This window comes from Rana temporaria, chromosome 2 (assembly GCF_905171775.1).
Source record: "Rana temporaria chromosome 2, aRanTem1.1, whole genome shotgun sequence".
Classification (NCBI taxonomy): Eukaryota; Metazoa; Chordata; class Amphibia; order Anura; family Ranidae; genus Rana; species Rana temporaria.
The window spans coordinates 136,443,710-136,460,112 of record NC_053490.1 but is presented as its reverse complement, the minus strand read 5'-3'; the positions used below and the strand labels follow the sequence as shown (position 1 = coordinate 136,460,112).

General features: G+C 40.1%; 1 long non-coding RNA gene across 1 annotated transcript in view; it reads right to left on the bottom strand.

The window, feature by feature from the left end:
- Positions 1 to 870: 870 nt before the first annotated feature.
- LOC120929569 overlaps positions 871 to 16,403 on the bottom strand; it is a 29,620-nt gene continuing 14,087 nt past the window's right edge. Inside the window, exons 2-3 of the long non-coding RNA XR_005747406.1 lie at positions 13,751 to 13,917; positions 871 to 1,395 (exon numbers count right to left, since the gene is read on the bottom strand). This is a non-coding gene — a long non-coding RNA (uncharacterized LOC120929569). The remainder of the gene's footprint in view (positions 1,396 to 13,750; positions 13,918 to 16,403) is intronic.

The window sequence follows — 16,403 nt, the reverse complement described above, 5'->3', positions numbered from 1 at the left end:
CTAGCTCATTATGCCTTTGCCTTGCAGGGTTTATTATTTTTAGGTATACAACTGCTTTAATGTTAGATTTGTAATTCAGTTGATTGCAATGCCCTAAGGTGGCAATCGAACACCTTAACCACTTCCCGCCCAAGGACGTCATATGACGTCCTAGCCTTTCAGTGGGGATATCTGAATGATGCCTGCAGCTACAGGCATCGTTCAGATATCCTTATTTTCTCCTGGCGATTCTATGCACCATAAGAATGATCATGGCGGCAGTTCCACCGCTTGATCGTTCTTATAGGTGACGAGAGGGGATGTCCGCCCCCCTCCTGCCGCTATCGGGTGCTTCTCTGGGCTCTCCCGGGCCATCGGGGACCCGGAGCATCGATCGGCCAGCGCTGGATGGGAAGCATAGAGATGACCAGTTATCTCTATGACCGTCGGAGGCCCGGGCGCAAGTCAAGTCAAATAAAAAAAATTTAAGTGTTGCCTATGGAGATTTTTAAGTTATGAAGTTTTTAAAGCATGACATGTAGGGTATCTATTTACTCGGCGTAACAATCTTTCACATTATACAAAAAAAATCAGGCTAACTTTACTGTTTTGTGTGTGTTTTTTTCCTTCATTTTCCAAAAAAAGCTTTTTAAAAATGATTGCGCAAATACCGTGCGAGATAAAGTTGCAATGATCGCCATTTTATTCCCTATGGTGTCTGCAAAAAGAACCCTAGGGTTCTGGCTAATTTTCTAGCAAAAAAAATATGTTTGCATGTAGGAGAGGAGTGCCAGAATAGGCCCAGTATGGAAGTGGTTAAATATAAATGTGCCACATCCTACATAATCTGAAAATATTGTAATGGGGGGGATTGACTTTAGTAGGCATGTATAAAATTAATAACAACTTTTAATAGTTCACATAAAATGCATACATATACAACACATGATTTGTAAAACTAAATAGGGGACACAATGGGTTTTAATGTTAGATTCTTCACCGCAGTCTCCGCCTGGTCATGAGCCATGATGAGCACGCTCCACATGAAGGATATCCCCCGTGTTCACAAATGACCCCGCCCACAAACATCCTATATTTGTTACAACTAGATAATTCAAGTGTCAACATGTAAATAGTTCATGCAGACTTGCAGTACATATAGCTGTGTGCCTCGGTCCTGAGAATGTTACAGGGCTAGTCCAGGAGAAGGCTTTGTACTGGTACCAAAGGATTAGGCACAGCTGCAGTCCAGATTCATCGAGGAGTATTGCACGGATAACTGGCAGAGCTGGAGACACACGTCCTTCTACATAAGCTGCAGTCCAGGTTAGGTAACACCCATGGCTCCTTCCATAGATATGATGGCGGTGTAAGCAGAGCCGCCAAGGGACAGGAAGTGTGCTATTTGCAGGATTACTAAGTAAAAATAAAAGAAAAAAATAATGCAACCAATAAATTTAACATTGGTAATCTGCAATATATTTCATTTTTTGGTTTTGATATCCTTTTTAAACAATAGATTTTTATTGAAAGTATTTACTTAACAGTACAGATTAAAATGGTCATATTAATCCTTAGTAACCAACTGAGTTACCTTGGTTCATAAGATTGGTCTTGTAACAATACAGTACTTGGTAGCCTGTACCAGCCTACCCCTATTGAGTTCAATCTGTAGGCATGGATAGGCCTCCAATTGAGTTAACTATTTGTATATAGAAAATCAAATTAATATATATATATATATATATATATATATATATATATATATATATATATATATATATATATATATATATATATATATATATATATATATATATATATATATATATATATATATATTTCTTAACAAAACTTGCTACATAGATCAATAAAGTAGGTCCATGATAATACATTACATATGGGTTAAGCATATATATGACTTTGATGTATTTCAAACTTGACGATTAAGTATTTGGATGCTCTAGGATGGGTGATCCAAGCAAACCATTTCTTTCTGAATGTAGTAGTGGAGTAATTTTTGTAAGCCAGCATTAATTTGTATTGGGCCTGTATATTGATTCTAGCTATAACTGTCGATAAGTTGGGCGCGTCCTTGGATTTCCATAGGCTGGTTATAGTGAGTCTTGCTGCTACTAGTGTGTGTGGAATACAGTTGTTCTATATTCTTTAAGATGGATATCAAAATTGATGCCTAGTAAAGCTGTGACAGGGTTTAGTTTATTTAGGATGCCTGTGAGATCTGTTATAAAGGAAGTTATTGAAGCTATGTAGATTTTTACAGCTCCATAATGTGTAAAAGTTTTCCTATCTGATCGTTGCATCTCCAACGCTCATTAGACATTGAGGGATATATTTTCGCTAATGTATATGGGGTCAGGTACCACCTATTTATTTTTGTGCATTGTCCCAGTGTTCAATACATGCTGATGACTTGCTAGTTTTATGGCTTGTTTTTTTTCCATTGGTCCCAGGTAAATTCTTGTTCTAAATCTTTCTCCCACTTAATCATGGGTGCGTTTTTATTGTCAAATGGGTGGGTAGATGAGCGATTCCTTTTATTTGATTTTGGAGGGTGAAAAATTGCCATATCATTAAGGGGATTTCTACAGGGTCAGTCGGATTGAACTGGTGTGTTTCCTCAGTTTGGTTAGTGATCTCTTTTTGTATTGCAAGGGTAGATTTCCGTAAAGATGAAAACCTTCCTTAACCCATTCATCTACATTTAGACGTATTCTACAATAGTTGAATGCACCTGTCGGTATTATCTATTTTATTTTGGATATTCTTAGTTTTTGAAAGTATATGTTTCCAAGCTATTAATGTGGATCTGATAGCAAATTGGGAATGTTAATCTTTGGAAGTATTGCGTAAGCTATTGCTAGGGCATAGAGGCCATGTCTTTTTGTCACTTGTTTTTCTATATTTAGCCATAGTTTCTTTCCTGTTGTTGAACCAATATCTCATCTGATCTAATAGGGTTGCATAGTAGTAGTTTTTGATGTCAGGTAAGTTCATTCCTCCTAAAGATTTTCTGGTAGTTAAATTGGAGAATGCCACTCTGGGCTTTTTTCCCATTCCGTATGCATTTTTAAGTTTCGTGTTCAGTTGCGTGAAAAATTTGTCTGGGATTGGGATGGGTAAGTATCTAAAATAGTATATTTTAGGGAGGGTTTGCACCCAGGAAAGTTGTGTGTTTTTTTTTTTTTTTTTTTTTTTTTTTTTTATTTATTTTTTTAGGTCTTTGATTACTTCTAAAAGGTTGGGAAAATTAACTTTGTATATTTTGGTTGGTGGGTAGGAGAGTTGTATTCCCAGGTAGCTTATTGTGGAGTTGTCCAGTTGAAGTTATTTTCTTTGCATAAAGTATTAGCGTCATAGAACTGTTCATAGGGAGAGCATAACTTTTGATTTGATTTATTTTGTAATACGACGCCTCACCAAATCTTTCTAATTTGTGAGCTTCTGGGGTTTTGATATCCTACTTAACAGAAGCAACCAGACTGTGCTTGACTAGTGCCTGCCAGAGTTCTTGCAGTCCAATGATTTCATAAAATGTTTTTCAAGCTGTAGCAAAAAAAAAAAAGTTATTTTGAATGACATAAGTTTATATATAAAAATATTCTCTGATTTTACTAGTACTTTAATTGCTTAAGGGCAGACGCCAAAACAGTAATAAACTGTGTGTGCATTCTTAGTAGCGTCACGGCTGCTTGACAAGCACAGACATAAAGCTCTAAGGTAAAAATTAATTTATTTGCGGGAATCAATACAAACTGATATAAAATACCAGATTACCCAACAGTATAACTGCTGCAACAATAACCAAGTTCAATGATCGAAGGCCTGACTTTAGCCAATCTTTATCTTTTGTTTTGGCTAGAGTGGAGAAGGATTAGAATTTTTTCATGTGTGTATTGCTGTCTGTGACCCCACTGGGGATATTTTATTACAGGTACTTGTATAGTGGCATCAATTTACACAGCGCTTTACATACAGTGTACTAGACATTCAAATCACACGCCAACATATTTTCTGTTTACTTTTTATGGCAGTGAAACAAGCAACAATAAAAGACTCGGCAACACGGTTAGAACCTCTATTGGTAGAGATTGCCTCCTGTCATGGAATCCACAATTGTTTTATTTTTTAGCCCTTCCTATGCAAGCTTGACTTTTTTTTTTTTTTTTTTTGCAGAAATGTGCTTTTAGAAAACCTTGCAACAGTGATTGTTTGAAAACAATTGTCTCCATTCATTATCATTTCCAATAAACAGGAAGTTGTAAAAAGTGGAAGTATCGCTCACATGCAAAATGTTATTTTTTCGTTTTCTAATCGGAACTAGAAAGAAAACAAAACTGCTTTTGTTAGTCTTGAGTAACACATTTCCTGCTTTCAATGTGCGAGTATCAGTATACTGATTTATGCAATCCTCCTCTCTTGTAAATAAAACATTTTCTCAGGAAAAGGTAAGCCCTTCACTGGAGGTGTTATGCCTAGCACACAGGGATATGCTTGGCAGACTCCCACTTTAATCTACCAGCTAAGTAAGAAATGGTAGTTTCAGCACAATTTCTAATGTTTTATATAGCCTAACCCCAGGTAAAACTCATGCCCCCCCCCAAAGGGTTAGGCTGGCCATACATTATATAATTGTATTGTACAATTTTGCTTTAGATTTACCAAAACCATATAATAGGAGGTTAAACCTAAACACTTTCAATTTGTATGCAATCAGGCAGGCCCCTGCACTTCATAGTTGAAGGTAAAGGAAATATAATAGGAAAATTGTATAATGTATGGGCAGCTTAATGCAGGGTTAATAGCCCTGCATTGTACATGATGATGCTGAGGCTCCACCTATGGACCAGAGCTTTGAGGAGAGGAAGAGAGCTTTGTAGCCTGTTGGAAGGGAATTGGGTAAGTAATGCAGCCTCTTCTGCAACCTCCTAAACTTGAAGCGGTAGTAAACTCTGCTTTATGACTTGTACCTACAGGTAAGCCTATGAGGCTTATCTGTAAATACAGTGAATATCTCCTAAACGTTTACCGTATAGGAAATATTTACAATTGTACCAGCCGGTGGCATCACCAACACATGCACACTGCTCTCTGAATGGACAGCACACTGCAGTATGCCATCCATTGAGAGAAATGTGCTGTGACTCCCGTGTGCAGAGCAAACTTGGATAGAAGACCGAGTGACAATGTGCCACTAGAAAGTTTCATTTTAAGGCATATTGTGCTTGTATGCAGTGCATCGCTTCGCTGCATCGCTTCGGGCTTTGTGGGCTATGGTGCTGTGACTGGCTGAAGCCACGTGGGAGTCCTTCGTTCCGGCAAGAGCCACCAGACGTTTAGCATGCATGCGCCGCTAACGTCAGCGGCTGCATGAAAGGTGAATATCTCCTAAAACCAAGTAGGTTTAGGAGATATTCATTATACCTACAGGTAAGCCTTATTATAGGCTTACCTGTAGGTAAGTTAAAATTACCAGCGGACAATACAACCACTTTAACTACCGTATTTATCGGCGTATAACACGCACCCTAGCTTTAAAAGGGGAAGTTTCAGGGAAAAAAACTTTCCATAGCCCCCTGCGTATAACACGCAGGCACAGTTAACCCTCTATTTTCAGGGTAAAAAAGTGAGTGTTATTCACCAATAAATACAGTAGATTGCAAATATATGAAGAGAAGACGGATAACTAGACATGTGCAATTCGTTTAGTTTCTAATTCGTTTTTTAACGAATTCTGAGAAATAAGTTATTTCTGGATTTTTCAATTTCCGGATTTTTGAAAACACGAAAAGTTTTTTTTCAAATTTTGCAATTTCTAATTTTCTATTTTTTGTTTTTTTTCAAAATTCCAAATTCTCAAATGTGAAAATGAAATTAGAAAATGGGAAATTTCCAAAAAATTATTTTTTTCATTTTGTGTTTTTGCTTTTTTTTTTTTCGGAATTCAGAATTTCCGAAAAAGCAAAAAAACTAATAAAACGGGGGGGAAAAAAGATTTCGGCAGTGCACATGTCTACAGATAACCAGCTGGTGCACAGTAAATGGAATATGATCATTCAACAAAGAAAATTGGCTAATTCTTGATCTGCAGATGGGCCTGTGCAGGTGTGTTCAGAAAACCGCTGAGACTTAAAATTGGGCTAGGTACTTTTTTTTTTTTTTATGTGCATTTTGCACATGCCTTGACACATGTTTTAATGCGTCATGACTTTATTTTTTTATTTTTTTGAATCAAGACGACGTTTATTGAGCATAAAAATAAAAGAAGTACAAACGGTGCAATAATCGGTGCAACATGCACCACAAGCAAGGATACATAATAATGTCAAGTGCACAGACATGACAGACATAACAAAGACAGAGTGAATAACATATGGGAATGCAGAACAACACATGGGGACAGGACAAATTAGAGATGGAGGCCGTGACCCAGAGGTACCCAACAGGTGCATGTGGGGGGGTTCATTCAGTAGGAGTAACGCAGGTGGAAGCTTCCCCCAGCCATCTATCCCAAATCTTGTTATATTTGCCGGGGCAACCCCTGTGGACATAGAGAAGCTTTTTAAAGGGTAAGGTATCATTAGCGTCATGACTTTCATGTTAAACTTTTACACTGCAACATATTTGGATGTCCAGTTTGTGAGCCCTCTTACCTGGATTCTTTGTAGTGTGTATTGGTGCGCATAGGAGCAACGAGAGAGATGTCTGCTTTTACTGCAATTTCAGCAGTGGCAGCAACTGTAGTAGTTTTGCTAGAAAAGGAGGAATTGGAAAGTCTCCTGACCCACATCCAATTTGCAGTAGTGTGAACCCCGCCTTACATATTTACATAGTTAGTTGGGTTAAAAAAAGACCCATGTCCATCCAGTTCAACCAATAGAAGAGGGGGGGGGGGTAAAGGGTATAAAATCATTTATACACAAGCCTATATAAATGAATATTCCCTGGCTCAACTTTACCTATAAATATTAGTTTTAGAGATGGAACTACCACCATAGCAACCCAAGAGGGCGCTACGGGGCCCGCAGCCGAGTGGGGGCTCGGAAGGCCCACCGGATATTTCCTGGTAGGCTGCCTGCCCTGGGGCTGCTTTGAGCTACGCTGTGGCGATTTATTGTTTTTGTGACCTGGTGCCCAAAACTGAACTGCATATTCCGGATGAGGTCTTACTAATGATTTGTACAGGGGTAAGATGATGGCTCGCTCTCTGGAGTCATATCTCTCTTAAAACAAGAGTGATAACTAAAAACCTATCTAAAGGCAAGCATTTTACTGATCATTTACGTGGGACCTTTTGTTCCACAAATACCTTGCTTATATGATTAGTACAATTCTTTTAGTCGTTAACATGTAGCCTCTAGGAATACTTTTATTCTGGTCATACGTGTGGCAATTTTGTAATTTTTTTTTTTTTTTTTTTATCTGCTTTCACTTGAAATGTCAGCTTGGAACTAAACATGCCAGAGTATCGTGTCACACACCAGTGTCTTAAAGAGGAACCCCGGTCTGTACAAAAAAAATTTTTAAGACGGCAGCTACAAATACTTTAGCCGATGACTTTTAATATAAGGAAACCTGCCTGTCCAGGGAATCCCACAATGTCAGCCCCCCCCGGCCGATTTGTCAATCAGCTTTGGGTTCAGGCGCCAGCATTGTAAGCTGCTTTCCTACTGCGTATGCGCGAATCGCGCTGCGCTTTCTGAATGGTCCCCCCTTACCTACCAAAACCAGGTATCACTCCCCCCACCCCCAAAATGTGGCAGTGGAGGGGGGGGGGGGGTGAACAATTGGAGCTTCCCCTTTTGGGTAGTGCTTTTGCTTTTAATCATTTCAAGCATCCAAATGGTAATGCAATGAATAAAATCAAAACCCCCAAAAAATCTGTTTCCACCTGTACTTCCGTCATTTTGGCTGCTTAAAACTGGAAGATCAAAAACAAAGGCATACCCAGCAGCTGTGTATAAAGATAACCAATGGAGTGATGTGGGTTCTCAGTATGGGGTTTGATTTTTGGATGTTTTTATTGGGATACGGATTATGTGCTCCTTGTGACGTGCCATTTGCAATCTTAAAAAAAGGTTTTGCCTTTTTACAGTATATGCATTTTATTGCTTCCTGTTATAAAGTGAAGCCAACAGAAGACCTTCCTTAGCAACTTCTGTTAAAACTCCGGGCAATAAAAGTTCATTACTGTGCTACACACACAGTCTATGCAGAGATCAGAACTATTGAAGGGACCCAGCACAAAGGCATGATGCATTAATGCATAAAGCAAACCAAGATTCAAGTAAGAATACACATGCTCATTACCTGCTAACCACTTCAGCCCCGGAAGAATTTACCCACTTACTGACCAGACCATTTTTTGCCATGCGGCACTGCATCGCTTTAACTGACAATTGCGCGGTTGTATGATGCTGTACCCAAACAAAATGTATGTCCTTTTTTTTTTTTTTTTTTTTTTTTTTTTTTTTTTTTTTTCAGAAATGGAGCTTTCTTTTGGTGGTATTTGATTACCTCTGCGGTTTATTTTTTTGCACTATAAAAAAAAGACAAAAACAATATATTAAAAACCTTTTTTTTATTTACTATAATATCCCCAAAAAATATATTAAACAAATTTCATCCTCAGTTTAGGCCGCTATGTACTATCCTACATATTTTTGGTAAACAAAATTACTATGTGTATATTGTTTGGTTTGCGCAAAAGTTATAGCGTATACAAAATTGGGGATAGATTTATGAAATTTTTAATACTTTTTATTTATTTTTTTACTAGTAATGGCGGCGATCTGATTTTTTATTGTGACTGCGACATTGCAGCAGACACTTTTGACACTATTTTGGGACCGTTGACATTTTTATACAGGGATCAGAGCTAAAAATGGCCACTGATTACTGTATAAATGTCATTGGCAGGGAAGGGGTTAACACTAGGGGGCGATCGTGGGTAGCTCCTACGTCACACGGCGGGCGTGCGCACCCCCTATACTCAAAGCGTCCGTCATACTGCTATGGCGATTCGCGCAGGAGAGTCATAATGCCGCCGTCAAACTGCGGCAGGCTTGTCAGCATTTGGTTAAAACAAAATACACATACTTTTTGTATTTAGTCAATGGGTCTCATGGGCTGATTTACTAACACTGGAGAGTGCAAAATCTGGTGCAGCTGTGCATGGTAGTCAATCGGCTTCTAACTTCAGTTTGTTTAGTTAAGCTTTGACAATAATACCCGAAAGCTGATTGCTTTCTCTACAGAGCTGCACCAAATTTTGCACTTTTGTTTTAGTAAATCCACTCCAACAGTGGTGGTGCATCCATAGAGGGCGCAGGCGCGCCGTCCCCTCTCTCCTGCACCTGTCAATTTCCAATAGATAGATTCATGCATTGCATGAATCTATCTATCGTCGCTGCTGCCGCCCCCTATTCAGGTGTCCGGCCCCTTGACGGGCGCCAGGCATCTGATTTACAGCGGCGGGGGTGTTTTTGGAAGTGCCTAATTTAGAGCCGTCGGCTCTAATAGGCGTCCTGATTCGAGCCATGGGCTCTAATGGGCTGAATTGGTAAACGGTGGGCGCACTTACCCGCCTGATTGGCTGAAGTGACAGGCGCTGTCATTGGATGTCAATCAGGCATCCAATCATGGCAGAATAGGACGGGAGAAGACATTGAGGACTCGGAGGGAGCGTGAAGGACATCGCTGACCCGAGACAGGTAAGTGCTGGGGGGGGCCATACAGTGAGGTGGAAATTGATGGTTACAGTAGCTGCGTTTTGGGTAATGCTGCAATTGATTTTTTTTTTTTTTTGCGCACCAGCCACCACTGCACTGTAATATTTCTTTATCTCAGCCAAAAGGAGAACATTAAGCAATCTGGATCACCAATGAGTTGAGAATGAGGGTACAGCATCTTACTGCCAGTCGGCACATATCTACTCAAAATTCTGCAGAAATGTTTCATTTTTATAGGGGGAAACTATTCTAAAAGTTAACTCTTCCAAACATACATCTACTGCATGGAATACAAAGTTTATACTTTATCAGTTTTTTGCTGCCCCAACTTGCCTTTCTGGTGCTTTTGTATTCTCCTAATGTAAACTCATTAGATGTCAGGCTGACGGCTGAAAACCTCCCAAGACTTTAAAAGGCAAAAATGTTGTCATAACATTTCCCCTTTTCTTTGGTTAACAGACATGCATACAAGTCCGCACATGGAATCAAATTACCACTGTACATTCTTGACTGTATTTTTTGTTGTGATCACTTGAACATAGGCTAATAGAATGTGCAGTAATCTGTTACAACAGTGCTGAATCTTTGTACAACCACCATAGAATGGAGGATAGAAACCAATAATAATATCCATCAGTAAAAACAAAGCAGCTTCTTCTGCCTCCCTTGTTTCTTTGTAAAAAAAAAAATACAAGAGCGGGGCAGAAAAAAGCTTCCGAGAATAGAACCATATTCGTCCCAAGCATGTCTGCATAGAAACCAATCAGCTTCTAACCCCAGCTTGTTCAATAAGGCTTTGGCCATAAAACCTGGAAGCTTTCTATGCATGATTTTGCACTTCAGCTTTAGTAAATAAACCCCATTATCTCTGCTGGAAGTCTATTCCAAGCATCCATTACTCTTTGGGTTAAAAAAAAAATACTTTCTAAGGTTGGTTCTAATCTATCCTCCTCCTAGTTTGATGTTGCATCCCCATGTCTTGATCTTAAAGTGGTTGTACACCCTGTACAATCACTTTTGCCTACAGGTAAGCCTAGATTAAGGCTTACCTGTAGGTACCGGAAATATCTCCTAAACCTCCACAGTTTAGGAGATACAGTAAAACCTTGGATTGCAAGCGTAATTCGTCCGGAAGCATGCATGTAATCCAAAGCACTTGTATAGCAAAGCAAATTTTCCCATAAGAAATAATGGATTTGTTCCACAACCATTTATTCATAGGTCCTTCAGTCTATAGTTCATTTAAAAAGATTATTGCATCGTGATAAGTTGTGTAACTATAAAATGTCTATCCACAAATGGCAGCCTCCCCAAGGGGATTAGAAACTGGAGCTACAGAGTATGAAAGAGAAGAGAGGCGCCTCTAAGTGCCGGTTCACAAAGGGGCAACCCGACTTGCAGGGCGACTTTGCAAGGTGACTTCAGCATGACTTGGAGCAACTTACAACGTAACTTAAAGTTGCCTCCGGGACAGGCGACTTTGGCTGTGGCCAATCGCAGAATAATCGGCTCTGTGGGAGGGGTTTGCCTGAGTAAACTATTAGTTGCTTCAGTTAAGACAGTAATCCGACTTTGGAGTCCACTTCCATTTAAAATCAATGGGTACAAGTTGCCTAGAAGTCGCCTTGAAGTGGTACAGTAACCTAAAGTAAAGTCGGAGCGACTTCAGTAGTCTACATTAAGACCGCTCTCATTCACTTAAATTTCTCAATGTCACACGACTTGGAGCAGCATAAGTTGGATCCCAAGTCGGCACCAAGTATAGCAATATGGTTACATTTGATGAAGGTACAACATTTAGCAACTCGCATCGTTGATTAAAAGAGGCCCATCTAAGTATGCAGGGATCCGGGGTAAAGCTGTCCTCAACGCCGGCTCTGTGTTGTCAGTCTGCAATCGTGACCAGGAAGACTACCCTGCAGTAGAGCGATCTGAAAGCAAGGCTTCAACTGCTCGTGGAAGGGGCGACATCAATGGCGGTGTGAAGGACGGTCTATGTGGACAGCTTTACCCCGGATCCCTGTATACTTGGATGTGCCTGTTTAATCGCCAACCATGTGAGTTTCTAAATGTTGTACCTTCATTATATGTAACCATATTGCTGCACTTAGAGGCATCTCTCTCTAGTCTCTTCTATTTTATACACGGTTGTGACCTGACGCTACTTTTATATCAAGACATCGCTTGTATATGAAGTCAGAATTTATAAAAAAAAAAATGGCTTGTCTTGCAAAACCCTCTCAAACAAAGTTACTCTCAAACCAAGGTTTTACTATATTTACAATAGAGCCGTGTGCCGATGTCTATAGCACATGGGCCGTAGACACAGATGCAGGCGCGCTTTAGAAACGGCGATCGTGCCATTTCTTAAAGGGGGTTATACCATGACTGGCGGCTCCCGCTGCCACTCGGAGCCGGAGTTTGCAGCCCCTGAAGGAAGAGGGGTGAAGATGGATGCTCACTGCTAGTGGGGACAGCGGTGACATCGCAGGCTTCGGTTTCAGGTAAGTGACACATGATGGGCTATTATGCGATGCATAGTAGCCCATTATGCTTTACCTTTGCAAGAAAATAAAGAGGAAGTAAAACCCATCAGGGTTAACTTCCTCTTTAACCGCATATTGAAAATCCTGCCCTCCAGAACCTTATTCACATCCTTAATGTATATAAAGGTTTCAATCATGTCTACCCTTTCCCTTTTATTCTTTCCTCAAGACTGTACATATTAAAGTAGAATTCCAGCTTAAAGTAAATGCATACCTATTTTCAGCCCTCTCCGGTCTGGTGCCAGCTGCGGCTGATAAAGCCTGAGGAGGGGACGTCGCCCATATATGCTCCCCTCTTGTCATTTGTCGGCTGTGTGATTTAGAGTAATCTTAAAGTGGAAGTCCATGATAAAACTAAAATCCCTGCATCGATAGCCACCAACATTCTAACACTTGCCCCTCTAGCCCTAAAAAAAATTATAACAATAAAAAAAGAATTATTATAAATATTATTATAAATATAACTATCGATGCAGGGATTTTAGTTATAGCATTGACTTCCACTTTAAGTAGAAGTGAACCAGTGGATTTTTCCATTCATTCCAAAATCAAATGTTAAAAGCAAACAAATGTAAGTGCTTGCAGATAGTTACAATATTAGCGGTCTGTTAGTCATGGGGAACATACCAGGTTAGCAGATATTGGTTAAAAAGACCAGCTAATGGTCCAGCAAATATTTCTCTTGGAACTCTTGGGTGAATGCCATCAGAACCTCCTTTTTTTTTTTTTTTTTTTTTTTTTTTTTTAAAGCGGAGCTCCACCCTAAAGTGGAACTTCCTCTAATCGGATCCCCCCCCCACCTTCCGGTGCCACAACTGGCACCTTTTGGGAGGGGGGACAGGATGCCAGGTTTCCTTTACCACTTCCGGGAGTCCGGCCGTGACACGGCAGTGAGGTCACCGCAGGGCTCCCTCCCTCCTCCGGGCTAATAGCTGGGAGGAGCGAGGCCTCGCGCATGCGCAGTAGGGATCCTGGCGTGAAGCCGAAAGGCTCCACTGCCGTGTTCCCTTGCCCGCAATGGCAGCGGCAGCACCCGACAGCTGATGGAAATATCAGCTGCAGTGCTGACATCGAGGAACTGCAGGACAGGTAAGTGTCCATTTATTAAAAGCCAGCAACTGCAGTATGTGTAGCTGCTGGCTTTTATTTTTTATTTTTTTTCGGACCTCCGCTTTAACTGAGCCAATTTTGTCTGCGGGACTAATGTTCTTGGCACAAAGGGTCCAGTTACTTTATGATTTATATAGTGCCAACAGTTTGCGCAGCGCTTTACAACATCAGGGAAGTTGCATTACAATTCAATACAGGAGAGTTGCAATCTAGAAATTGACAAGCCAAGTATGCATTTGACTAGTTGTTAAAAGCGTGCAAAGTCAGCATATTTACTTTGTACCCCCATACATGTCAGAATGCTTCAATAAATGTAAAAAAAAAAAAAAATTTTTTATAAAATTGTATATTTACCAAACCCACCGGTTTCTGTCCTGCAGGGTGACTTCATGTTCGTAATGCCAAGACCAAATTTTGTGAGATGATGCTTCAGCAGAGAGCAGGAATGCCTTCTCTCAAGATTTTCTAAACACCATTTTCTGGGATCTCGCCGGTAGGAGCTTGATGTCAACCTCACCCTAGTGCTGCAGCTGGAAGGTGGAGGGTAAGGTAAGTGTAATAGACAGCTTTAAATTGTTACTAAATCCACAACAGAAAAAGTCAGTCTATATAAGCTGTAAATTATGCTTGTTATGCTCGCTGTGAAACCTAAGGGGTTAATCCTCTGCATTGTGTAAAAATGCTGTTTGATCCTGTCTCCACTAATCTTTATCTACAGTCCCCAATCCATCTTTTGTGACAGAGCCTTTGGAACCACTTTGCACATGCATTTTTATTTTTGTGGGGGGGGGGGGGGGCGGGCATGTGATCAGCAATGTCCAAACATGGTCAGGGGTCCTGCAGCCTCATAGGACAATCATAGTAAAATGAAAACTCCTACAAGCTTTAACAAGACACTGATAGAAGTCACAAGACTACTATATACTGCTGATGAGAAAATGTATTTAGCAGTTTATATTTATTAAAATAATTGCATTTCCATGTTCTATGGGAGATCAGATATCGTGAATGCAGGGTCCTGGGTTTAGTAACACTTTAAGGGTTACTCGTAGGGAGAGAATGCCAATGCTATGCCTTAGGAGTTATTTGTTTGATGGAAATGTTACATTTAATGGCTTGCATTAAGATGTATAACTCTATTTATTCCTGGCTCCCCTTCTACACTTGCCCATTTTTAAAATGCACAGCCGCAGTGTCATCAAACTGCATTTTGTAAGTGGTCAAGCTTAGATGAGTGGATACACAACACCAGGACACATGCCAAACCGAAAATGACATCCCAGCTTTTGCTTTGCTATGGAAACCCAACTGATGGCTTGCCAAGCAGCATACAAGTTTCTGCATCAATAGGTGATAATTTTTTACTCTAAAAACAATTAGTGCGTTAGGAGGAAACGTACAGTATATATATTCTGTTTTTGGTGTGTATGGGCTTTTTACTTTTTTTGCATTGTATAAAAAAAAAAAAAAAAAAAAGTAAACTGTTTTTTGTTATATTGGTACTAAACTCCATGTTTTAACCACTTCCATACAGGGCATTTTCACCCCCTTCCAGACCAATTTTTAGTTTTTAGCGCTGTTGCACTTTGAATGACAATTGCGTGGTCATGCAACACTGTACCCAAATGAAATCTTTGTTTTCTTCCCCCCACAAACAGAGCTTACATTTGGTGGTATTTGGTCATGTCTGGGTTTTTTTTTTTTTTTGTTTTTTTTTTTGTTTTTTTTTTGTTTTTTTTTTTGTTGCGCTATAAACAAAAGTAGAGCGACAAGTTTTAAAAAAACACTATATACTATTTGATTTAATATATATATATATATATATATATATATATATATATATATATATATATATATATATATATATATATATATATATATATATTTTTTTTTTGCTTGGCCAGTCCATCACCTTTTACCCTCAGCTTCTTTAGCAAGGCAGTGGTCATCTTGGAGGTGTGGCAGTGGTCATCTTGGAGGTGTTTGGGGTCGTTATGTTGGACTGCAGCCCAGTCTCTGACAGTACATGTTGGCATTCGTGGTTCCCTCAATGAACTGTAGCTCCCAGTGCCGGCAGCACGCATGCAGCCCTAGACCATGGCACTCCCACCACTGTGCTTGACTGTAGGCATGACACGCTTGTCTTTGTACTCCTCACCTGGTTGCTGCGACACACGCTTGACACCATCTGAGCCAAATTAGTTTATCTTGGTCTCATCAGACTACAGGACATGGTTCCAGTAATCCATGTCCTTAGTCTTCAGCAAACTGTTTGTAGGCTTTCTTGTGCATCATCTTTAAAAGTCTTCCTTGTGGGACTCTGACAGGCTGACCCACCCCTTCAATCTCTGCAGCAATCCTGGCAGCACTCGTACGTTGATTTCCCAAAGACAACCTCTGGATATGATGCTGCGCACATGCACTCAACTTCTTTGGTCGACCATGACGAGGCCTGTTCTGAGTGGAACATGTCCTGTTAAACCGGTGTATGGGATTGGCCACTGTGCTACAGCTCAGTTTCAGGGTCTTGGCAATCTTCTTATAGCCTAGGCCATCTTTATGTGGAGCAGCAATTCTTTTTTAAGATCCTCAGAGTTCTTTGCCATGAGGTGCCATGTTGATCTTCCAGTGACCAGTATGAGAGGGTGAGAGCAAAAACACCAAATTTTAACACACCTGAGACCTAACCCTAACGAGTCACATGACACAAAGGGAAAATGGCTAATTGGGCCCAATTTGGAAATTTTCACTTAGGGGTGTACTTTTGTTGCCAGTGTTTTAGACAATGGTTGTGTTATTGTAGCAAAGTGTCATTTCTTCAGTGTTGTCACATGAAAAGATATAATAAAATATTTACAATAATGTGAGGGATGTACTCTCTCTTGTGAGATACTGTAACATTGCAACTTGTGCATCACAAAAATTGACCAACACTGAATAGAAAACAGTTGTAATGGTTGCCTCTGTACGCGTGGTCGGTGAATATAGCATTGTGTAGCTTTACCCACAGCAGTCC